Source organism: Siphateles boraxobius, unplaced genomic scaffold (assembly GCF_051911475.1).
Source record: "Siphateles boraxobius isolate OS27281-9 unplaced genomic scaffold, OSU_SipBor_1 48, whole genome shotgun sequence".
NCBI lineage: Eukaryota > Metazoa > Chordata > Actinopteri > Cypriniformes > Leuciscidae > Siphateles > Siphateles boraxobius.
This window is the reverse complement of record NW_027509119.1, coordinates 7,632,501-7,657,189: the sequence shown is the minus strand read 5'-3', so window position 1 is coordinate 7,657,189 and position 24,689 is coordinate 7,632,501. Positions and strand designations below refer to the sequence as shown.

At 38.9% G+C, this 24,689-nt stretch overlaps 1 protein-coding gene across 4 annotated transcripts in view; it reads left to right on the top strand.

Annotated features, from left to right (window-relative positions):
* zfhx3b (zinc finger homeobox 3b) overlaps positions 1-24,689 on the top strand; it is a 240,994-nt gene that overhangs the window by 65,139 nt on the left and 151,166 nt on the right. For 3 of the 4 annotated variants that reach the window (XM_077201832.1, XM_077201831.1, XM_077201827.1), the window contains exon 1: positions 21,282-21,817. The gene's annotated coding sequence lies outside the window, so the exon portion shown is untranslated. Of the gene's footprint in view, positions 1-9,442; positions 9,868-21,281; positions 21,818-24,689 lie in introns of those variants that run through there. The other variant, XM_077201829.1, reaches the window with a different exon arrangement.

Below are 24,689 nucleotides of genomic sequence, written 5' to 3'. Positions count from 1 at the left end.
AAAAAGTGAGATGCAGAGAGCAAGAATATTTTATTGAGGCATGCCGCGCCTGTACCGGTCCAGCCGTCTGATGTACAAAAAGCTCAGAAGAAGGAGGTTCACAGCTGTTTGTAGACTACACGGACAGGAAAGGACAATGTCGTAATGCGGCACGTTTCTGTAACGCGTTTTCATTTCTCCCCTTTCTAAAGCGCTCCCTTCAGTAGCACTAGTGCATTTAAATTACTGTTCTTGCCCGGAGAAGAATGGTTCAAGGCAAGCATAACCCCATTGTATTCTTTGATAAACTCTGTAAAATGCACAGTATAAGCTGGGGGAAGCAGCATGGTTTAAGGGCACAATTGCCGTGCAAATTTACCATGGAAAGTTCCGCCACCCTTCCTCTGCCGAAGTGAGAGAGGAAAAGAGAAGGATCGAGAGAGAAGGGTCTGACTGTTATCTGTAGATACAGGGCAGAGAAGATTGTCTTTGTGTTTGTCATATCGCTATGGGGGCTCAGCTGTAAAGGAACAATAGTGCTCTAATCCCAGCTCTGATGCCAGATTAATATTCAAGCCCACCAAAATATTAATTCCAGCCAAGAGCAGCGCATGCAAAATAATGTCAAAACACTCAAACAAATAAAGACAACAACGAATCGAGAACACACAAAGAAAACTATCCGGCTTCCTTCAGCGGTGTCCGCACACACATCCACATCTCCGCATAGAATTCGTCGTTAATCTTCATAATAATTTCGTTTTCAAAGCAGACTATTTGAGGTGTGCTATGTTGTTTTTCGCAGATTGTCTCCACTTAGCCAGGGGTTTTATTCTAGGATTTGAATATTTACAATTTGAAATAATGGAGGTTGTAAAAATAAACCCTGCTTTATGCTCTGTAATCCACAAGGCTCGAAATTGCCTCCCAACTTCAAAGACAGTCCTGGAGTTGTTGGCCTTTAATATGATTTGATGCGAAACTGTTGCAGCCACAGAAAGTGTCCGTTATCTGTTGTCAGTGTTATCAGTGGCATCTAGCCGCATTGTGGATGGAAGACCCTGTTTACACCTGGTATTAAGATGAGTTTTGGTCGATTGGATCACAAGTAGGCGCGGGAGACACATTCCCGTTTACACCTGGTGTTTTAATCCGTCTCTTTTGTCCACTTTCAATCACTTCTGTCCTGATTTCTTTGAGGGAAGGGTCTAAGGGTGGGAAAATGTAGGTTTTCTTTTGTTAAACTTTCGATCTAATGGATAAAATAAACTCATGTAATTTACATATGAACGTCCCCAGAGAAGACGGAAAAACATACGGAGAGCATCAGCTTTCGTTTCTGCTCTGACAGCTGCAAGACCAGCCAAACGCTGTGAGTGTGTGTTAGAAATCAGGAATGGTGAGAGAACATTGTGCTTGGTACGTTTTTCTTCTTCAAACTAAACTTCAAAGTTTAAATCCCGTCTGGCTAGAGCGCTTCCCAAAATGTTTAAGCATTAGTTCAGTAGAGTAGCTGTACTTTTATAGCTGTTCCAACGCATTCGACCACATGAGCGTTTACACTACGAAAGCAATCCGTTCGAATGAGTTTTCGACTACCTCTGGAAGTGGTCGAAAGTGGACATGGTTAAAACGTTTTAGTTTACAGCTCTATTTAGCGTTGTCCACTTATGATCCGAACGACCAAAACGCATCTTAATACCAGGTCTAAACAGGGCTGAAGTGTATCAACGACCCTGTGCTCCCAATGATGGCAGATCCAGGGCTTTTCAGTCACGATAGCTGGCACCGAGGTGATCTTTATGGGTTTAGATGGCTCGTAAGAGTCTTGAAGGTTTCCTCTAGTGTCGGACATGTTAAAACGTACACAGGCCGGGAGAAGGTGACAGGTGAAGAGTTTGAGTCACCACCAGCTTGATGAACAATGATGAACTGCCTCTTTTTTTTCTTTGGCATGAGGGCTAGAACAGGCCAATGAAGCAGAGCTGAGTGGTCGGCGTTCGGCACAGGTTGTCTGGATTGCATGGCTCAAGGTGTTAATGAAGTGTATGAGGTCCTTTCCTGCTTTAGTATAGGTGTGATCCTTTGTCAGTTAAAGCTCAGTCAGCACACACACACACACACACACACACACACACACACACACACACACACACACACGTGTCTCTCAGTCACTAATCCAACAGCAGGGGATGGGTTGTGCTCTGGCCGACAGTGAGATCTTCTGCACAATGATAAGGTCTAATGTGATCTGGGCTAGTTAGATTAATCTCTCACACATGGCACTAAATATGAAGGGTCAGCTTATTTTAATCCTTAAATCTCCCCCACACAGACACATGGACCACTGTCTCACAAACTTCACCAATAATCTCACTCTTAATTCCTTATCTTAAGCCTTTATCTGCCTTTCAAACCAACCAAGGAGTGTTTTCAAATGTGTTTTTGATGGGCTTCATGGTGCACCAAAAAGATGATAAAAAGGCTTGGCTCACAAAAACGGTTACGAAAAATTTACTCAATTTTACAGCAAACTCTTTTAGTTGAGGATCTTAAAGCTGTATTAGACCTGTAGTTTCAAACAGGTTTTATTTCAGGATCAAGATTTTTACATCAAATGGTCATAGTCCTAAAATTGTTTATTTTGCATTTTATTTTTTTGTTTATGATTTTTGAGGATGTCACATATCTGATCCATCTGAGCATCAACCTAATTTGTGTCTAGTTTCTATCATTACAAATTAACAGTACATTTTTTGTTGTTGTAGAAAAGTAAATAAAAATGCAATTAAACATAATATTAAGTGAAGTCATAAAAATATCTTCCAAGTGAACACATAATTAATGCAGTGGTTTTTTTGTTGTTTTTCTTTTTGCATTGTTCATGATTTTTTAAAGATGTTTCATAACCTACCCATGTTAGCATCTACCTAAGTTGTCTATTTTTTATCAAGTTACAAATGAATTTGTGGCAAAACACAGTCGAATTCAACACATTGCCTTTAACATTAAAAATAAAAGAAATGTGGAGCATATAGTCCCTTTACATTTTTATTTGCTAATCTACTGTAAATGCATTTAGTTGTATTTTGCATTGCAACCCAGGTTTGGGCTGATCATGAAGGAAGTAAGGGTGTAACATATTCAAAATGTAATTATAAAAATACATAATTAAAAAACTAATAAAGACTGTCCCCTATTCTAAACATCTCTGGTGGTTAGAGTCCTGATAACACCCAGCCCACAAAACGTCATTTGTTTAGTATTATTTTAATGTTTTTTTAGTTGTTTTTTTTACATTAATAGGGTGCCATTGATATTTCCATGTCTATCTGTGAAGAAGTTATGCGTGATCCAGCTTTCTCTCAAGCACCCTCAAACAAACCATCACGTGGGTCATCATCGCATCGTTCATATCTCTTTAAACTGTTGTTGATATCCAGCCTCTGACATGTGACATGTCCTTTAAAGGGAATATCATGAGGGATGTGTCCAAACGTAATTGTCCCATTTTCCTTCTGGGGCTTATTTTGGGGCTGTTTTGCTCTTTGTTGCGCTGATTAATTTGTTCCATAACCGATTTAAATTCACACACAACAAAGATAAGAAAGTGCCCAGCTTTTGAGGGAAGTCAAGACAAATTGAGGTCAAAACTTCATTTTGATGCAGTGTCTGAGATACTCTTGGATTCAGGTAGACCACTGGGATTACTGTCTAAAACTGGTTATTGTTAACAAGAAAAAGACTCGGTTAATTTGTTGTTTTGAAAAGCTGTTTTCCTGTCTGAAAGTGTGTCATATGTAGACAGATGCAAGAATATTTATTCAGACACTGAGATTGTATTAGGATGTTATTGTTTACTTCGTTACTTCGTAACCCCCTCACAAACACACACTTTTCCAATGGTACAGTTTTCTGCCAAAATCCAACCAACACGCATCAATTTGAACAAAGATCGCCCTATTCTGTAGCCTTAATTAGAAGAAAATTGTAAACAGACGCACGCCTTTCTTAAGGGATTATCCATACTTTATGACAGAGCGTTTGAAGTCAGGAAGCTTTCTGAATCAGCATTGCTCAAGTGGGTCTCTTATAGGACATTGTTGTCTTCAATTATTTTCCCCTTATATACGTGTCTGTATGAAGCCAGGATATCATCTATTATTTAGAGATGCAATCGTTTCTGTTTATCAGGTCTTTTTTTTTTTAAAAAAAGGGGTTATCTGTATGCATCACTTTTTTGATTAAACGGAACAAAGCGTAATAAAGCAAGAAGGGTTGAAATGGCTGCTCGTCTCTCCTGCTCCAAAGATTCCCGACCTTTATTGTCATTTAATGCGAGCGATGCAGAGCGAGAAAGAGATCTGAAGAGCAGCTGGCACTATGCTACGCTAACACACAGGGAAACACAAGTTCGGTTACACAAATACACACGCGTTTGTACCGAAACTTTCTCAGAAGCGCTCTCCTGCACACTATTGAAGCCGGGTCTACACTGAAGCTGACAGCTACTTAATCTTGCAAACAGTTTAGAGAGTATCTAACACTGATTTGTTCAGGTGTTGATTACTGCTGTGTTCCTTTAAATGAACTGGTTTCAAAGGGATGCAATTTCCTGGAATTTAATTGGACATTAGATTTTGGTGTTTATAAGATTGATATCTGACACACACACAAAAAGAAGATTCCATCATTTACTCACCCTCATGCCATTCTAAACCTGTGTGACTGGAAGATAAAGGGAGAAATTCCGAATATTGTACTAGTCACTCTATTCCACACACTTGAATGTAGTGGCATGCAGTGGTATTCTGAAATGATGAGGTAATTCCTGATAGATAGTTTTTATTTTATTTATTTTTTTATGTAAATTCATGTCCCAGGTACACTCAATGTCACATTTTCCTGGTTAATTTAGGACTTAGGTGGTCTGTTAAAACTAAAGGGGCTTAGGGTAGGCAAGAGAGAAGTGGCGTCCTGCTATAACTTTTTTTATCTTTTTTGTACAGTGCAGTCCATATGCCACGTTCCAATGCTTTGGGGACAAATATGCCATTATTCACCAATAATCATCCATTCCAATGGGCTGTTAACCACTGAGACTGGATGACTGGGTCACTGGGATCACAGTTTAAGTATCTGATCAGTCTGATTTTCAACTTTTGTGTTCCATAGAAGACAGAAAGTCATGAGTAAGTAATGCCAGAATGATCAAACATTTTAATTTTAAGACTTTGTGCGGCCACATTTACCATTACTCTGCGAAATTTTGCGGGTGAAATAAAGTCATTTCAATAAGAATCCATGTGATTGTGAATTGAGGACTAAGTCATGAGGACTAAAAAATTCCCAATGCAGATTTTGCATCGGGTTAAGTTGGTCATGCAAATTCACTGCGTTGACATATAGAAAGCTGTTTGGTTTGAAAGTGACTGTTGTGAGCTGTGCTTCATATATCGCAAAATTATTAAGAAATCGATTAGAAACTATTCACAAATGTGACAACACCTTTTAGAGTAAACCAAGTTTCCCAATTATTTGAGTCATTTTCATAAGCAAGAAACCTTGCAACTCGTTTTTCTCTGTGTTCTCTCCAGTCGCAGACACATCCATTGGTGCCTAACTGTCCTTTAGAGACTCTGCTATTGGTGATTAGCGTGGCCTTGACATAAACGACTGGATCAATACGGGATGCAAGCAGTCGGCCAAGGTCACTGCCCCTGCTGTACGATGACCTGGCTGGGCTCGGTCAACCACTGCCTGATAAATTCAAAGACTGACCTTTGCTGACCTAGGCAATGCATGTCGGACTGACCAGAGAGACTTGGGCTATGGTATCAGGTCTTTGGGCTGCTTCTATAATGAAGTGTTCGGTATTGCCTTCCTGTCAGTCAGTAATTAAAGGAAGAGATATGAAGCCTTAGATAGGTGTTGAATTGACAAGCAGGCCATTGGCTACAGAATAGCAATGAACAGGCAGTGGAGCAGTAAAGTGACATGTAAACTACTCTGATATGGACTGCTAATGGCTGCCTGGAAGATGGATTAGATGCACCGCCTGAGAGTGCTGTACGCAAACACGCACAGATCTTTAAATCTATATGACGAGTGCCCAATGTCTAAATAATTTACCAAGAAATGTAACAATTTAAATATTAATTTAATTTAATTTAAACAACCTTTAAGAAACTTAAGACTTGCCAAGTTAAAAAAAAAAATTATAGAAATTTTATTGTATTTATATTGTGACTTCATATCTTACAATTCTGAGAAAAGAAGTCAGAATTGTGAAATATAAAGTTGAAATTGCGAGAAAAAAGTCAGAATTCCGAAATATAAAGTCGCAATTGCGAGAAAAAAGTCGGCATTGCAATATCTCGCAATTCTGACTTTATTTCTCGCAATTGTGTGTTATAAAGTCAGAATTGCGTGAAATAAACGTCCAATTCTGAGGGGGAAAAAAAGTCTTAATCGTAAGATAAAAAGTCGCAAATATCTTTTAAATTGTTTTATTCCGTGGTGGAAACAAGCTTCTGTAGATAAGACCTGGTCATACGGTACACTAGTATTTACTGTAGGGCTTTCTCACTGCAGGTGAGGGGAATCCTGGGAATCCCGGCTTCACAGTCATCCATGCAGCCAGCTGCCACCACCTGAAACCTCGCACATTCCTCCGTCCACTAACTATTTAGTTGTCAGTGATTTGGTTAAGTGGAATTGACTTTTATCTTCACTGTGCTGTGGGGCTGCCACTGGCGATACACATTCCCCCATCCCTCAGCCGCCTGTCTGCTCTCAGCCCCTGTGTCACATCTAGCACATTGCTATTGGCAGCCGAGGAGCGGCTGATCAATAGCCCAGGTCAGGGATGGCCCGCGGCCCTGCTGCGCTGCAGGCTGGGGTATTGATCCTGATCCACTCCGTTCCACTGCTCCGCCCAGCGTAAGGCCAGAGTCTGCCCAGCTCAGAAGGTGCGAATGGGGAGGTATGGCCCGAGAGAGCACAGCATAGGTGCTTTTCAGGATGCATGTGTTTACAACACACCCATGCGATTGAACTGCTCTAGAAACATTTACTAAACATTTTCATTTACCAGATTTACTAAACAGGGCAAATTAGCGTCTGAGCGCTATTTTTGGACAACACTAGCCAACGGGAGTGGAAAGTTCCGCTCGGGATCTACTGATGATGCGCACAATAAAGATACAGACACAGCCGGATCATTTCCATAATGACCAACGCAATCTACCAAGAGCCGCGCAAATTAGCGTCTGGTTTCAAGACATGCTTTTTTTGGGTGGTAAATAATTGCGCAAATACCAGTAAACTGACTAGCGCAAACCTTAGTAAATCACCTTGCATGTTTCATTTAAATTCTCTCCTCCCATAAATTGTTCGTCTAAAAGGAATATGCATATGCAATAAGGTCAGCCGCAAAAATAACCCTGTCCACACCTGTTGCAGCTCTAATTTTTCACTGCGTGTCTTCAGTAATTCCTGACTGCAGTTTTTAAATGCCAAAAGAGGGTTTGCGCTGGTGGAAGCTCTAAATCTGGCCCTTAGTGTTGTCCAAGTTTAACCAGTACAGTACAATAGTTTTTCTTATTGCAGTCAGGCCTTTATCAAGTAGCAATATTAATCACTTGTTTGTATGAGTAGAAATATATGAGGAGCATATTTTTTTGTAATACTAGCATCACCCAATGTTTTTTTAAACTCCAATCTTTCATTGGCCAGATAGCCAGGCCACCAAAATGGTGTTTTTATTTAAAAGAATGAAATAGATATAAGGATTTAAAGACATTCAAGGGAATAAAGAAAGGGAAAAAGGATCATTAAATGACTAGAGTTTGCACATCATATTTTTGTTTTCAAATATTTACACATTCAATCTTAATTGTATACCTAATATGCAGAAAAAAGCTCTGTTAATGTTTCTTGTCACATTCAGATCAAATTTACACGAATCACATAAATATATTTCAATTCAACAAGGCAAAAAAGTTTGTGGTTTGCATCACTGATTGTTTAACTTTTCTATCATAAAACAATTTTAAATGTTAAATGTTTAGCCACTTGCATCTTGCCTCACTCTTTCACCATTAAAACTGATGCATCATGTTCGACTTCTGTGAACAGTACAGTTCTCACCATCTCAATCTTTTTGACATTGACTATCAATGTTAGACCACTGAGGCAGACTAACTTTTTGTCATCCAAACAACAAACAGAGCAGTGCCTAATGAAGTGCAGCAGAGTAACATCAAAAATATCAAATATTGAGGGGAATAGTTTGGCCATTTCTAATTATTGGCAGGGACTGGTCCCCCTCTATGCCTAAAGACGGTCCTGGCGCAGAGAGACCAGACGCACGCCGGCGTCTAAAAAGTTTAGACCTCCGCACTCCATCCATTATCATCAATCTCGGGAATACCCGTCGCACCTCCTCCTCCGTCCCCTCACAAGTGTGCCTGCCTCGACTGCTTGTTTTTGTTGCAGTTTTAAGTGCTTCTCCCTGGAGCTCCTCATCAACAACTTAATAAGAGCTCTTGGGAACAATTAAACAGCATCTTTAACCCTGCTCTATCCACAGAGGTAAAAATAATCATAAAAATGTTGCCAAATAAAATCGACTCCAGAGGGACCGTTCAGAAATCACAGTCTGTCTCCTTCTCTGTCCTTTATTCCCTCAACTGAAGCCCAAGCAGCACAGGCGAGAGCTGTCAGAGCCATAGCCTATGATAGACACATTTACTCGGCTTTCTATCCCAGCCCCATGTGGCGTTCCCTTTTGCTTTTCCCTCCTCCTTTTTTTCTCTTTCAATGTTGGAACTGACATGTGAATAAATATGTACTGTCTAAGTGGCTTTGTTGTTGTGTATGAGAGATCTTCTGCAGAGTGCACAATTATGCATGTTATTACAGGAATATGTCTTGTTCTGGTTATGGGGGAAATTAAGTTTCTCCGGAAATTTCGTTGTTTTTTTTTCTCTTTTCTTTTCTTCTTCTTTTATGGAGAGACAGAGCCTCTAATGCCACGAGAGGAAAAATTACTCAAAGAAATGCATTTATTACTTAATATAATCTGGAAAATCATAAGGTTTTGTCCTGCAGCAGTAATAAAAATAATTATATATTAATTTTCTGTTCTCTAAAACAGCTTATTACAGAATTCAAAAGACTTGATAGAAGCCATATTGTTCTGTGTACTCCCCTCCTGAAAGAGATTTAGCCGGCTCTTTCTCAGGGGAAACGAGCACGCAAAGCGAAAAATCTGCACTCACTTACGGAGCATAACTAACAATGGCCTCACCTCCTCTCGGCTCTGCTTTATAAAAGGCAAAGTGTGTTTTTATACGCCTGTGTTAGAATCTATTAAATCTATTCCTTGTTTCATCCTTTGTTCAGTTGCATGAAAGAACTTTTGCTGTGAATGCTAATTTTTTTTATTTCTTATCCCTAGGTGGCGCTATCACTCCGAAAGGATTTGCCACAGACTGTGGATGCTTCAAACTAAATCTCAAAACCGGGTCTCATAGCTTTGAAAAAAAAAAAAAAGAAGAAACTGGAAATACCTGGAATTATAGGACTACATCATCCCAAGCCCTTGCCAAGGGACTTACTAGTAGTGCCCAGGCACTGGATCTGAAAGCTTTACATTCTTCTTTACTTTTGAAAAAACAAACAGACCAAAAAACAAAAGAAGAAGACCTGATAGCTTTAGCACTAGCGATAGATTGCGGCCATCCACCTGCCATTGCACCAAACCTGCTGTGACCGCAAGGGTTGTGACCTTTCTGGCGCCCACTTCAAACGGACACTTGAAAAGAAGGACGCGGTCAGAGAGGGCTTCCGAGCGGTGGCGACTGAAACCAAAAACCCCATCAGGTAAGGCTCTGAAGTCACTTCTCTTCCTGCTGGCAACACCCCCAAAGCTCCTCGGGGGCTTTTGAAGCCCAGTCGGCCCCCCTGTGTTCACGCCCACATAGGCTGCTTCTCCTCCATGCTGGGCCTACAGGAGAGCCCACTGTAGATAAAGCCTTCCCGGTTTGAAGACTCAATCACATGTCTGCTGGTGTAGGATTAGAGGGAATGTGTGCTGATTGAATTTGTTTGGCTCAAAGATGCTTAGGTGCAAAGAAGGTGATTGATTGATTGATTGATTGATTGGTTGATTGGTTGATTGATTGATTGATTGATTGATTGATTGATTGATTGAATGATTGATTGATTGATTGATTGATTGATTGATTGATTGATTGATTGATTGATTGATTGATTGATTGATTGATTGATTGATTGATTGATTGATCGATTGATTGATCGATTGATTGAAGATTTTACAGACGTACAGATACACGTCAACATCATTGGCACTTGCATATTTGCGTATTCAACTACACAATGCAAGTTAGGTTGTGCTACAGGAATATTCCAAATTCAAATTCAAACTCTGTAATTAATTACTCACCATTAATTTCGTTCCAAACCCGTAAGACTTCCGTTCATCTTCGGAACACACATGAAGATCTTTTTGATGAAATCTGAAAGCTTTCTGTCCCTCCATTAGCAAACTACCACTTTAATGCTTCAAAAAGAGATTGTAAAACTAATCCAAATTCATTGGTTTAATCCAAATTTTCTGAAGAGACTCGATCGGTTTATATAATTAAAAGATTGGGATTTAGGCTTTTATTCACAAATAAAATGTTATCAGCGAACAAACAGAAGCTCAATCGAATCTGTGAAAATGTAAATACTCACTGTTACTCTTACAAGACAACGTATATGCTAATATGATTTTAGTGTGAACAAATTGCTTTCTAACTTATTCTGTATTTTACAACTTCATTAAATGACTAAAATGATGAGAAAAATTCAGCTCAAATAATACACAAGTCTTGACATAAAAATTCATGTTTTTTTCTTGTTTTTTTACTTTCACATTTCTGCATACTTTCATTGAAAATAACTCACTGTAACCTTTTTTTTTTTGGAAGAGTTGAAATTACTTTTTGTGGTTATCAACATATTACCACGAATGCTGTCGATAGAGCTTAACTTGTATTAACCCAGAATCTATTCATTTAATACTTGCTCCTAGCATTAGAGTAATTTCTTTGTACGTCAATGATAGGAGATGCACTCTGAACAAATTCCTCACCTCGAATCTGAATACTTTGCCAAATGAATTTCATTTTTAATGTTCCTCTGACCATTTCACCTATATTGTGCATTGTAGTTGTTGCCTTATGGAGCTTTTTTTCTGTCTGATCTAACCCTTAAAATGACTTTCATTGGTGTCTTTGGTGATTATTAAATGTTTTATTTGATTTGAATAAAACCAGTTGATTTAAATGTTACCACATGAAGTACATTTTAAGTTAATTCTATAAAAACTTTACAGTGTAGTTACCGTGCTGCCCCGCTGTCTAGCATATTCGTGTGTAAATGTTAAGCAGTGATATTTTTGTTTCGCTAACATGAAAGACATACATGCTCTTTAGCTGTTCAAAATGATGGTATTCGCTGCTCTCAGTGTAACCCTGAATGCAAGTAAATAGTGTTTATTGAATTAAGCATTTAAAAAGAAAACAGACAGGCAAGGAGGCAAGACACTCTGGGAATCAGCCAGGTTCCAAAAAGAGAGCAGGGCCTTTGTTTGAAAAGTTCAAAGTAATTTTGCCAAATTTAGGTGATTTGATATTAGTACACATTGGGGAGCTGTCGTTTGTGGGGAAAGAGAAAGCAAATAAATAAATAAATAAATAACCTAAAAGATGGAGCACTAAAGCTTTTATTATTTTTTGCTTAAACCAAACAAAAAAAAATGCAACACTTTAATGCATTAAGCACAAAAAAAAAAAAAAAATCCATCTCTGCTAAACTAATTAGCGACTCCGAAATGGGCTCTTGCGAAGGGCTATGTCAAAGGTACAGGGTCTGAGGGGTCAGGCACGATCACAACAGGACAAATGTAAGTCAGCAGAAGTCATAAGCGGTGAACGCCCCCGTCAGGAGAGCCAATCCCCCCCCCCCCCTCCTCCTCTTCACCCGCCTTTTCCCCCACCATCCGAGAGCGCTAATGGAACAGTGCTCTTAGCCCAGGGCTCCGGCACCAGACCCCGCTCTGCATGAGGGATGTACTGCACTGCGGCCGGGGTCGCTCCCTTTGTGCCGGCCCTCCTTGGCCTCGCGGTAAAAAGAGCCATACATGATTTCATACATGAAAGATATATGTAATTGGACAGCAGCAATGCCTATACGCCATATTTACAATTCTAAACAGAGGATGGGAGAAGCAATTCCCTTTATCTCTCTTGGTCATAGACTCTTTCTGAGCAAGGAACGAATTTCTGCATATCGCAGAGCCCACAAAAAATACATGAAATGCAGATTATCACACTTCTTATTTACTTTCATTATGGATGAGCTGAATGTGTCATTTTTACACAGCCCGGCTCCTGTCTCGTGCCCTGCTAGATCTATGAGACAAAAATAGAGGAATAATTCCCGCTGGCCTCACAGTACTGACTAATATTGTGGCGGCGATGCCGTCGTCCAGTTCCTGAAAGGGACGTCCCGATGCTTTGTTTATCCGTGGAGAGATAGTGAATGCATTTGTGTGCTTGTGGCCTTCATAACGCATCTCTAATAATGCTGTGTAATAATTGAGTTTCAGTTATTTCGTAAGGCTAAATTGTCCATTTTTATGCTTTTGATTGGCTGGGGAACATTATACTGTACGTAATTTATTTAAAGGTTTACTCGCTGTATATTGGACTTCATGCGGCAGCCCGCTATATGTGACATTGAATTTTCTGTGTGATGTTGTGTGTTGGACTGGACACACACGCACAGTCGTGTTGTTCGGTGGCCTGTTTTTGGGCAGAGTCCCTCCTGGAGTGTTAATGTAGTGCCAAGTTAAACACCTCTCTTGTTAATTGTCCTAACGAGCTCATGCTTTGCCCGTGAACGGCTTTTTTAATGGCTTGTTTTATGGGCGTGTGGAGCTCCAAGGCCAGACGGGGTCTTTGCGACCCTTACGGGGCAGCATTCATGTGTTACTGGCCGTGATGCACAGCTTCAACCCTACCCCCACACAATTTTGCAGACGCCCACCTGCCTCCACGTCCTGGAGGTCACAGGGACGGGGGAAATGGCAGGGTTAAGCACCGTGCAACTATGTTCCAACCGCTGTGGTCACTTGCAATTATACCCCAGCTACATCACCCACAAGACTAGTTGCAGGTTTTAGGCTTTGGCAGCATTTTCTGGTCCATGTTGTTCCACTTGGCCTTTTCCTCGTTGCTTAATTACTCGTATCACCTTTGCTCTTTTTCTTATAGTGTTGTACATTCAATTTGTGAATTAGGATACTGAACACAATGTATATTTCAGAATGGATATTGTTTTACAAAAATAAATAAAAAATAGAATAATAAAATAATTTTAAATAGCTATTAATGCATTGTTTTACATTAGCATAAAACATAAATTTCAGACCATCTTAAAATATATGTATTGTTATCTGGGTAACACTTTATAATAAGGTTTCATTAGTTATCATTAGTTAACTACATTACTTAACATAATAATACTTAATAATACTTAAAACATAATAATACTTAATTTCAACATTTACTAATACATTATTAAAATCAAAAGTTGCATTTGTAAACATTAGTTAATGCACTGTGTACTAGCATGAACGAACAATGAACAGCTGCTTATTATTAATTAGCATTAACAAAGATTAACAAATACTGTAACACATGTATTGCTCATGGTTAGTACATTATAAATGAACTTATGTTAATGAAACCTTATTGTAAAGTGTTACCATTATCTTAAAAATGTATTCATATTACACTAATAAATCATTACAAATAGTTTGTTACAATACTGTAGCCATTTGTTTTGTGTCTGCATTTCATGTTTGGTAACTTTTCTGTTTATTCAGACATACTCACACACATACTCTTATTCACACATCATTTTCATCTTCAAGATGTTTCACTCAAAGTGTTTTAACTACATTTTTAATTTACATATTTAAGTATTTTACACATAATTGCTTAAATTATGTCTTAATGTCTTTTTAGATGTTTGACGGGTAACTGTTTAAATATAACAATTGTGAGGCTTTAAAATCCAGCACACACACGCACACACACACACACACACGCACACACACACGCACACACACACACACACACACACACACACTTAACCAAAGCTGCATGGTAGAATTTGTTCCTAGGTTTGTTCTTTCATTTGTCTTTGAAAAGATTTGTCAACAAAATGTCATCTGTCTAATTTTTAAGCTAACTATTCGTGGCATTTGGGTCATGAAATCACTGTATTTCTCGGTTGTAGACTCGGGGTCTTCTCTTTGAGATGAAATGATTTCCTGAGCAAAGCTTTGCACATAATCCTGCCATAGCTGTCAGATGATGGAAGTGGGGAAGGATTTGCACGGTGACCCTTGGCGGGAGTCGTACGTCGCTGTTGCCCTTCAGTGTCTTCAGCTTCCCTCTGCTATACATTACATTTGTTTGGGAACTGTGGACATATAGGCCTATACATATTAAGCTTTGTTTTAACAAACTGTATTTTTCTATAAATATGTGTATTCTCTTATTTTATGGACAGAACAGTCAGGTGGCCATATGTGTTATATGTTCATATGTGAATTGTTAAATTTAACGGGTAGCAATGTAGTGAAACGCATATTTTTGGAGGTGCAGGCCGGAAATAAGCAGATTGCATGCTTTACTCAATCTATATCTTGAATGATGATATCGAAATGCAGGGAAAGAATCTTCACTTTTTCAGATTTATGTTTGTGTTATTATCTTACCTGCACAAAGATAAAATGGAGGTTGCAGAGAATCGGCGGTATGAGGATGAGCTGGTTTTTGCAGTTGTAGCTCCTCTGGACACAGACTTGCTCCAGGCTGCTTTTCTTTCTGATTGTTGCACGACCGTGAACTGAGACATTTGTACTGCTTAACCGCGCAGACAGTGAATATGATCCGTTCCTGGATTTTTAAAGGTTTGTTTGAATGTGCTTTTGCTGTTTTATGACGATAAAACACTTACTGAGAAACATAAATGACTGTATATGTATATATGTGGGCGTGTTGCTTCTATGAGCTCGTGTCTTATATCGATAAAAAAATAAAATAAAATAATGATAGAATTCTGCCAACAACATGCCCAGGTAAACTTTGGATTAAAGTAATAATAGATAAAATGATCGGTGAAACACACACACACACACACAGAGAGAGAGAGAGAGAGAGAGAGAGAGAGAGAGAGAGAGAGAGAGAGAGAGAGAGAGAGAGAGAGAGAGGCTCGCAGGTGTTTTATGATACACTGATATTATTCAATTGACACATTCACATGTTCGGCTTTTGTCACAGTTATTTTAAGGGGGTATAATAAGCTAAATTATTTTTGTTTTAAAATATTTTCCAAATAGTCTAGGCTATATTATCCAATTATACATCTGGACCGTTTATGCTTCTGAGCAGATCTCGAATGAAACCGAGCCTAACACACCATTTTACCGGTCTTTATGCAAATATAACGTACTGATTTTAAATATCCTGTGTAGAGATTCGTTGTTTTTGTTGTTGTTGTATTTTTAATTATTATTGTATTGCATAATTTATTTAGCTACAATTAGAGTTCAAATATGTTAATTTTGTTTTTGAATTGCACGTTTTGGGGGCAGTATTAGGTGACTTTAACGATCCAAATCAGTATTAGAATGTAGGCTAATGTAAGGGTAAATATTAATTAATTTGAAGAGAAAAATATATGCATAATTAATTAATTACTCAATCAAAAAAGTTAGTGCGTAATTTGTTTAGAGAAGCACAAGATACGTTTAAGATTTGATTAATTAGTGTTTATGATTGTAAATTAACTTTTAAAAAATATATAATTAAGATGATAATTTGTCATTTCTGTTGTGCGTTATTTAAAATGTTCGTCCTACCATCTACCCAAAACAAAAAACTATGTATTACCAGGACCGTTCTCCTTAATTAATTAGTTAATTAATTTAAAATGATGCTTCTTAAAATCAATTTAAAAACGCATGTTAATTGATTTTTGGATTTTATTTGCAGACACTGCGGTATACAAAACATACAGATGGTGTGTAACAGCACAAAACAAAAAGACACGAATCTATTTAGCCATATGTTGTATTTATGAGCACATCATTGAAATATCTAAATATTAGTGAATATAAAGTGCGTTTTGACACAGTAAAAACAATATATTTTTTAAATTACCCCGCCGACATTATCAGACATTTCGCGTTAATTAAAAGCCTCCACCTCTCTCATACTGGAAATATTTGTTGCACATTTTATATAAGTGCTTTATAGTATCAATATAGTATATATCGTAGTCTAACTTTAAAACCTCATTCTCATTACAAGTGTATGTATTTATTGACAGTACTTAGTTGGTTTTAATAGTTCGTTTAAATGATTATTCAGAAACGGTAGCATTTATGAAGGAGTAGCCTACTTCTATAAACATTCTACATCACACTATAATATAATCATGTAAATAAAACAGAGTCTTTTTCAAACATTATACGGTGACATTTGAAATAAGAGATGACATGTTTTCATATGTAAAAATAACGATGCTTGTTCTGTTTGTCTTTAATGTGATGATAATTAAGACATTCCTTTGACGCGCATCATATTTGTTTCACTCACCTGCTTATCATATCTGCGAGCTGATTTATGTCATAATAAGACCCATGTCGTTTTATCTATGTGAAGCATGATGGTACACAGTCATACAATAATTTTGCAGTAAGTGCAATATTATTTATTCTCTCTCACAGCGTTCATTTATTTATACAAGTGCGGTTGTTTTCTGCATTCTTATTATTTATGATTTCCATCATATCAGATTTTTCCTAAGTCGTGATATTTTGTTTATCTGCTTTAAAATTGCCCCCAAAAACTCGAACACATACACAAAAAAAAGCTCTCCAGTCGCGCGCGCCACACTGCTTTCAGGGGAGCTTCGTGCGTAAAGTGAAGATGTTTGATGATGGTGGATAAAATTTGAAGCAAGGAATCTATTAATTTGCAATCAGACATTTACCTTTATGCATATGTGTGCTTGGTTTGACGCAGTCCGGTGACATAGGACAGGTATAGATCAGCTGAAGATGGGAGATAGGGAACATATATCCCTGACAAGGCAGGTTCATGTGGTGTTTGAGCCCCTTGGCCAGAGTGAACATAAGAGGGCGCTGCCATTGCACCTGGTAACACGTCCTGCCCCATGCCGCCACCCGCGGCTTCAGGCCGGACAATGCTCTAGTGCAGTCAATGCCTCTGAGTCCCAGTGTGTGATTCTGACCATCCATGCGCCACAACTCTCACCTGCTGTGCTGCAGACAGTGCATGCGCCCGTTGGAGGGCCCATTCCCAAAAAGCCTCTGCTGTTGACTGGTGACTAAGTTAAAGTTGCATTTAGTTGACAATGCAGAAACATTTTAATTAAGCGCGATGTTCTTTCATTAGGAACGCATTAAGATGAAAAACCTTTGATAGGTCTATGCAAATTCGACTTGAACTTGCTTCCATTTTAATGCAGTGAAAAAAATTCCTTTTCAATATATATATTTAACCTGGACTAAAATGTTTTTCGCTTTTTATTAACGTTACGAGGCTCTTGTAGGCAGCTGTCTTTATTTCTGAAGGCTTTTGCCTCTTTTCATTTCCTTACTGCTCTTTATTATTCAATGGTGGTACGCGTGGTCCATGAGGTTTTTGAAATAGGCTAGGCCTACTAAAAAATGTACATACACGCACATTGATTTTTTTAATTTTTTTTTAATTTATTTATATTTTTTGTCTTTAGCATTTTGTTTTCATCATAAATAAAATTGCAACGGATTGCGATTTTGTTACTGCAGTTTAGGGTTCATATGTGAAAATCATTGTTTGCACGGCGATGGGCCGAAGTTTACGCACACATCTCTAGTCAGATCAATCAGCATGTTCACCATGAGGGGTTGGTCATGCATATTTGGTTGTCTGTTCAGTCATTCCCAGTCAAATTTAGGACAGAACATTCGCGATTGATTGGACCTAACAGATAAGAAACACATTTAGCCTATATTAAAAGAGCATGCAATGGCGATTATGCGTGTATCTGTGGAGGAAAACGAAGCTAAGCTGATATTTTCGTCCATAAATTCGGCTATCAAGCGCCAGACAGGACCACACTGCATATTTAAATGTGCTTAGATTGGGCATGGCAGGTTACAAAGCGACAGACAAGCTCTCATTCTGTCCCTTTTCACTCGCCGGCCTCTTATTATCTCACTGCCCCTCGAACTGTTCACGCACTCTATTTTCCATTCATTCATTTTTACAATCCCTCTTCCCCAAGAGAGCAGGCACATAACCAATCCTGAAGATTCTCTCAAGGCAAAATCTGTATGCATATCAAACATATCGACGTTTTATTTTGTAACTTTTCATTTGTCACTTCTGTTTTTCCTCGCACGTGTCGGGAGTTAGTTTCTGCGAATGTGTAGTCCTGCTTAATATTTCACATTTCTATGCACACGCGTCAGCAATAATAAAATATATGCTTTTAAAACTAGAACCTACATTTACGCGTGCATACACACACTGACACCCACGCGCTATACACGCACACACAGCACTGTCACGTCTATTCCACGAAAAAGTCTTTAATATAGCTATTGTTTGTATAATGCATCGATAGCCGTTTGTGATAATGCTTCAGTGGGTCCAATGGGTTACATAGAGGCAATAGGTGTGTTTCCCTGAAAATCCCAAAGCGAGCAGTTCCATACTGACTGCATGCTCTCCAACATATTCAGTATGATATGACTTGAGATTGAAATAAAATAAAATACAATGCTTATTATATTCTAAATATTTATTAAAACACAACACTGTACTGCAATGTTATTACATTGAAATATGACATTTCCTATAGTGATTATTGTTAGCATTGTTATCCTATATGGCATGTGGTATGTCCACTTCAATATTTGATACTTAAATAATATACACACATCACTCAATTATAATTATACAGTACACAATTTTTAGTGTTATTTCAGATACAGGCTATATTGTAGCCTATACTGCTATTACGGAATTTGTCACCGTGCATTCTGAAAAACAATTCGGCAAAACACATTGTCTAAATTTCGTTGTGCAACCAAAAGAGGGGGGAAAACACAACTAAAAAGTTATAGCATATCTGATAATTTTCCAATAAACATTACATGTAATCGATAAAAGCAGGGTTAGTTGTATTTGGCAGGATTAGCACCCCTTTGAGTTGCCAATAGTGAAAGTAGAGTCATAGAGAGAGAGAGAGAGAGAGAGAGAGAGAGAGAGAGAGAGAGAGAGAGAGAGAGAGAGAGAGAGAGAGAGAGAGAGAGAGAGAGAGAGAGAGAGGAATTGTCATTTCTTTAATGTGAAATCAACAATAGAATTATCATGAGAAAGGACACTACCCAGGACTCAAAGGTCGGAATTGGGATACACGCTTTTGATTCGGGAAGAGGGTGTCTTAAGTGACCACCAAGAGTAGGAGAATTGTTTTGGGGCAAAGTGAAAAAAGCAAACCTGTGGAGAAACCCACCGATCTATACTACAGTTGTTACTATCGATCAAATGTCACCTCTTTGAATGCACGCGCTTGAAAGTTACAATACTTATCGAGAATTATAAAAATAAAAATAAATGCTCTAAAAAAAACAGCATGTAACGCGTATCGTGTCATTTTATGCCGCCGATTTACATGGTATTGAAATGTACAACTAAATAAACATTACGTATTTTCAAATGCCATTCTTTTTAAATTGTAATAACATATTAAAAACAACGCGTTGAGCCGTTTAGAGTAATACTACATAAACTAAATTGCAGGACCAAAACTGTTTTTTAAAGAACTTGTGATTTTTACATTGCTCTCTCTCTCTCTCTCTCTCTCTCTCTCTCTCTCTCTCTCTCTCTCTCTCTCTCTCTCTCTCTCTCTCTCTCTCTCTCTCTCTTCACCAACTGTGTGTTACTGAAAGAGAGAGGAGAGGAAGACAGAAACAGAGAATTTCATATATTAAGATTTTGCACATGCCTGCAATCTATACAGTGCTTTTTGGTTCAACTTTCTATCGAGTCTACTCTTAAAGATAATATCTGAAGAAGCATCTCTTATCATGTACTGCTCGTCTCAAAGTCAATAAATTAAAGCATCAATGTAACCTACATTGCGTTTGACTGTAACAGGAATTATTTCAATTCGTCCAGAGAAGGTAAAAAGAGGGAAGTGGTTGATTTTGCACTGTCTAGTTTTTGCACAGTTTTTCCTCGCATTCGGTTGCAATGTCTTGATTCCTCCTAGTGCACTCATCTCAAGATCTAGCATGATGGGACACAGGATGTATATTCAGATGTTATTACGATAGATAAAAGTCAAACTTAATTTATTGCACTTAAAATTACTGCACTTTATAACGATGTTACACGTGTTATGTTACATGCATGTGTTCCTAACCATTTTTAATTAGCAGTCTATATTTACTTCAGAAAATAAAAACACTAAAAATGCAGATATAATCCAAATGGTTAACGTGCATTCAAAAATAATCACATTAGAGATTGCGCAGTGTTTTAATAGTTCCTTTATGTTTCTATACATAAGTTCAGAGGCTCAGCCCCACAATCAAATTTTTTTTTTGAAAAATAGAGCTGTTTATTTTTCTCAATTATTTGTCAATATATACAGAGTTTATGCAAAATGCGTATTGTTACAAGCCTGCATGTCTTTTAAAAGTAGCCTACTATTTTCGGCATGATTTAAGTTTGTTGTTCACAATACAGCAGATATATTACACTAAAATATATCACTGTATTTTTGCTTATTTAGCATTTGCAATGACTAAGAGAGTGTCCACATAAAGCCGCCTTTGTTTCACTTTAGTTTATTCTAAAAGAAAAAAAATCCAAAGTGTTAATCCTGTCATGAGCTGATTTTCTTAAATAAGAGGCAACTGAAAGTATGACGAACTTGTCGGTGTTTGTAAGCGCTCTAAACATCGCGTATTCGAGGTTAAAACTGCGCTATTTTATTTCATAAACATACACGTTTTGATTTCTAAATCTAAACTAGCGCGTCTCGCGACCAAATAACACAGTGCAGCAGAGGCTGCGCGCGCGCGCCTCTCCACTATTAACTTTCAGTGTCTTCCTTCTCATCCAACTCTTACTTTGTGCTGTACTTAATTCCATATTTTCAATTCCCGATCACTACTTTCCTCTTTCTCGTTCTCCATCTATCCCTCCATCCCTCCCTCCCTCCTCTATCTCCCTCCTCCCTCTCTCTCTCCTCGGCTCTCTGCTGAATCTTATTGATCCAGAAGGTGGCTAATTAGCCCTTCCCGTCGTGCCTGTGTAATGAAGCACATGCGCACTGAATTAATCACAGCCATTTTTTGCAGGAAACTAATTAGCAGGAATAAAGATCCAAAGAGTTTTTTTCTTTTCAATCATCAGATCTCACTTTCACCTCTTCCTCTCTCCCTCTAACACAAGACTCATCGCCTGCTTTGCATCCAAATTATTTTTATATTGCCTTTACAACTAATACTCCGGGTTTTTACTCTCCGCAACAACAATGATCTTTCTTTTACCATCATCCTAAACGCAAACTGACCAAAAGGGACTGCCTTGATGGGATCTTTAGCCAAAGCGTCTCAATACTGGATTAAAAAGCAAGGATCTCAAAGCGGCAGCCAAACATTGTAAGTTGTAACTTTGCTTTCTCTTTCTTTCTGTCTCTCTCTTAGCGTTACGATTCTATTTAGTTTCAATAACAGACTAAAGCGATGGCTTTCGGGATCTCGCCGTATCAGCCCCGGCTTTGCCTATTCTCCTAGCAGGATAAAGAACAGGCGATCGCAAGTTATTTTCATGCAAGTTCCTTTTATTTGCTGCCGTTTATTAGTATCGTTACCTGTGTTTACATCTGGCTTCGTCCTCGCTCTTCTCATGTCTGGAAGAAAAGAAAAGGGCAAGACAGCGATTCCTTTTTCCAAACAGTTGGATTTAAAACACACTTCTGCATGTTCATGTATTCACACGGGTCACAAAAGGACCGAATATTGTCAAGAAAGAGGTTTTTGAGAGGGTGTCGATGTGCGAGGGTGGTGGGAGAGTAGCGGGAGCTCTGCGCGATCGTAGCCGGGAGAGGAGCGTCTTAGTCCAGCCTGCGAGTCCGTCCGCGTCCGCTGAGCGGGAAGCGTCGTCCGCTTTTTCCATTTTTACACCGATATGCTCGTTCATCCTTTACTTTCATTTCCTCCCTCATTTAGCGAGCAGAAATCCTCAATATTGCGCCCATCGATACTTTTTCGAGTCCCTTCTAGTGTGGATTTCTCCGCCCTTTGCTTGCTGTGCATTTCAGTTCCTCTACTTTTCGCTCCTGTCACTTTCACCGTCTTTTCTCGTTTTATTTTTCATTCCAAGCGACGTTAAAGTTGTTCTTTGCTGCTTCCCAGTCGGAGTCACATGCAAATCGATAGGCATGTGTGTGTGTGTGTGAAGTGTGTGTGTGAGTGTTTAGGGGGAGTGTGTTTGGTATAGACGGAGCCCCGGGTCTCAGGAGCGGATCAGCCGGAGCTCAGAGCCCGAAGAGCCGCGCGACACACACAGCGATTACGGCGAATGACTTAAAACGAGAAACCCACTCATACGGCGTGAATTTGTAAATTTAAAAATCAAAACAATGATATGAAATATAATCTCTACAACATAGACAACGAGAACGAAATCAGTATTACATTTTACAACTTGCGTACGTTCTCCTGAGAGAGAAAAATTCGACGAAAAAGACTATTCAAATTATAGCTAAACATCGCCAACAACTTCGGGTCGCTTAGCTCGAACTAGCTTAGACTATTGAGGTGAAATTGCCCCACAAATAGCCTAGCTAGACGAGGGGCTCGAATTTTAATAAAGATAAAACTTAACGAAGACCACAGGTGTATTATGAATTAAAAAAATATATATATACATATATATATATAATGAGATGGGGACCTCAAAAGTGGCGTGAACGCAGAGCTATTGAGAGATAGATAGTCCTTCAAAGGTATAGCCTACTGACAAGAACAAACTGAAATGTGGATCCATAACAATGATACAATATAGCCTACAGTGAGACAGAAAACGAGAAAACAGAAGAGATGCAATGGAAGGACAGACAGACCCAGAGCTGACTGACTGTTTGCGAGTTGCTCATGGATGTGCAGGGTTGGGGAAGAAAGAGAGGGGGAGGTTTAGAGACTTGGGGTCAGACGGCAAGAAACAAGGGAGCAGGGGTCACCGAGTGAGTGGAAGAAAGATAAAAAAGAAAGAGAAGGGAAAAACCCAACATTACCAAGCCAGCGAAGAGTGGGAAAAGAGTGGGGTGGGTTATGTTTTGGGGTCATACAATACACAGAGATTGTGGGGGTTAGCAAGACTATTAAAATGCACCTCAAGTTTGACCATCAAAAGAGCAGCCGGAAAGAGAGTGTGTTTGATTTTGCACTGAGAAAAAGTCCTTAGTTTGAAGTAATGGATTTTTTTTTTTTGGGAGAAAGAGAGATAGTGCTCATGAAGGAAGGCATGCATGCAAAAAGAGTTGAGAGGATAGACAGGGTCAAATAGCCACGGGCCATATCAGGGAATCAGGGAAGAGGTCAGAAAAACACAAATCCCAAGACCTTTTTATCCTTCCCGACGTGTCGTAACAAGAGGAACCAGAAGCTAACACAGGGACGACACACATTTGTGTAGGTTAAGACTGTGCAGTGTCTGGAAAGGTTTATTCATTTCGGTCTATATATATATATTTATGTTTTTTTGTTTGTTTGTTTTTTACAAGGAAGAAGTATTATAACAGACTTGCAGAAATCTGTGTGTGAGAGGGAGAATTGGCAGGCAGAGCCATTGTGTGATTTCGTTATTATATTTCAGTATTTTCCCTTTTCTTAACCGTTTAAAAAGGGGCATAGAGAGCAACCCAGTTTCTCTGTTTTAGGAGAGAGAATGAGGGAGGGATGGAGGGAGGAACAGGAAAGATAAGTCAGGGGTTTAATGTCTCTCGGCTCCCTAGTAGAGGGGGAGCAATAATTACAAGCGTCACACAAAAAATATATATATAGTATAATTCAGTTGCTGTGCGTGGACTCTCACTCGTTCTAGCTCTCCCTTACCCCCCCCCCCCATCTCTCTCTCTCTCTCTCTCTCTCTCTCTCTCTCTCTCACTGAGCTCTGGCTTTCACCATGACAAAACAAAGACAGCAGGCAAGGTCTTTGCCATCTCACTCCCTCTTCAAAAACTCATGGACTGGCTATTCAAGGCTAATCCTTTTGCGGACAGTGATTTTGATGGCAGTTGACTCATTTCTAAGAAGTCATATTGTTGCAGTATTTGTTGTCTGCCTTGCCTTTTGTGTTTCACCTGGTCGGGAAACACTTAAACACGAAGCATTTAGTAACTCGCGTCCATATTCAAGCAGTGTAAAACTACGCTGTGTTTTGTGTATGTACTTCACAGGGTGTTATTATAGGCTCTGAACAGATTTGTGTGCTTGTTGGGCTGCTGTAAGGATAGTCACTGTGTTACAG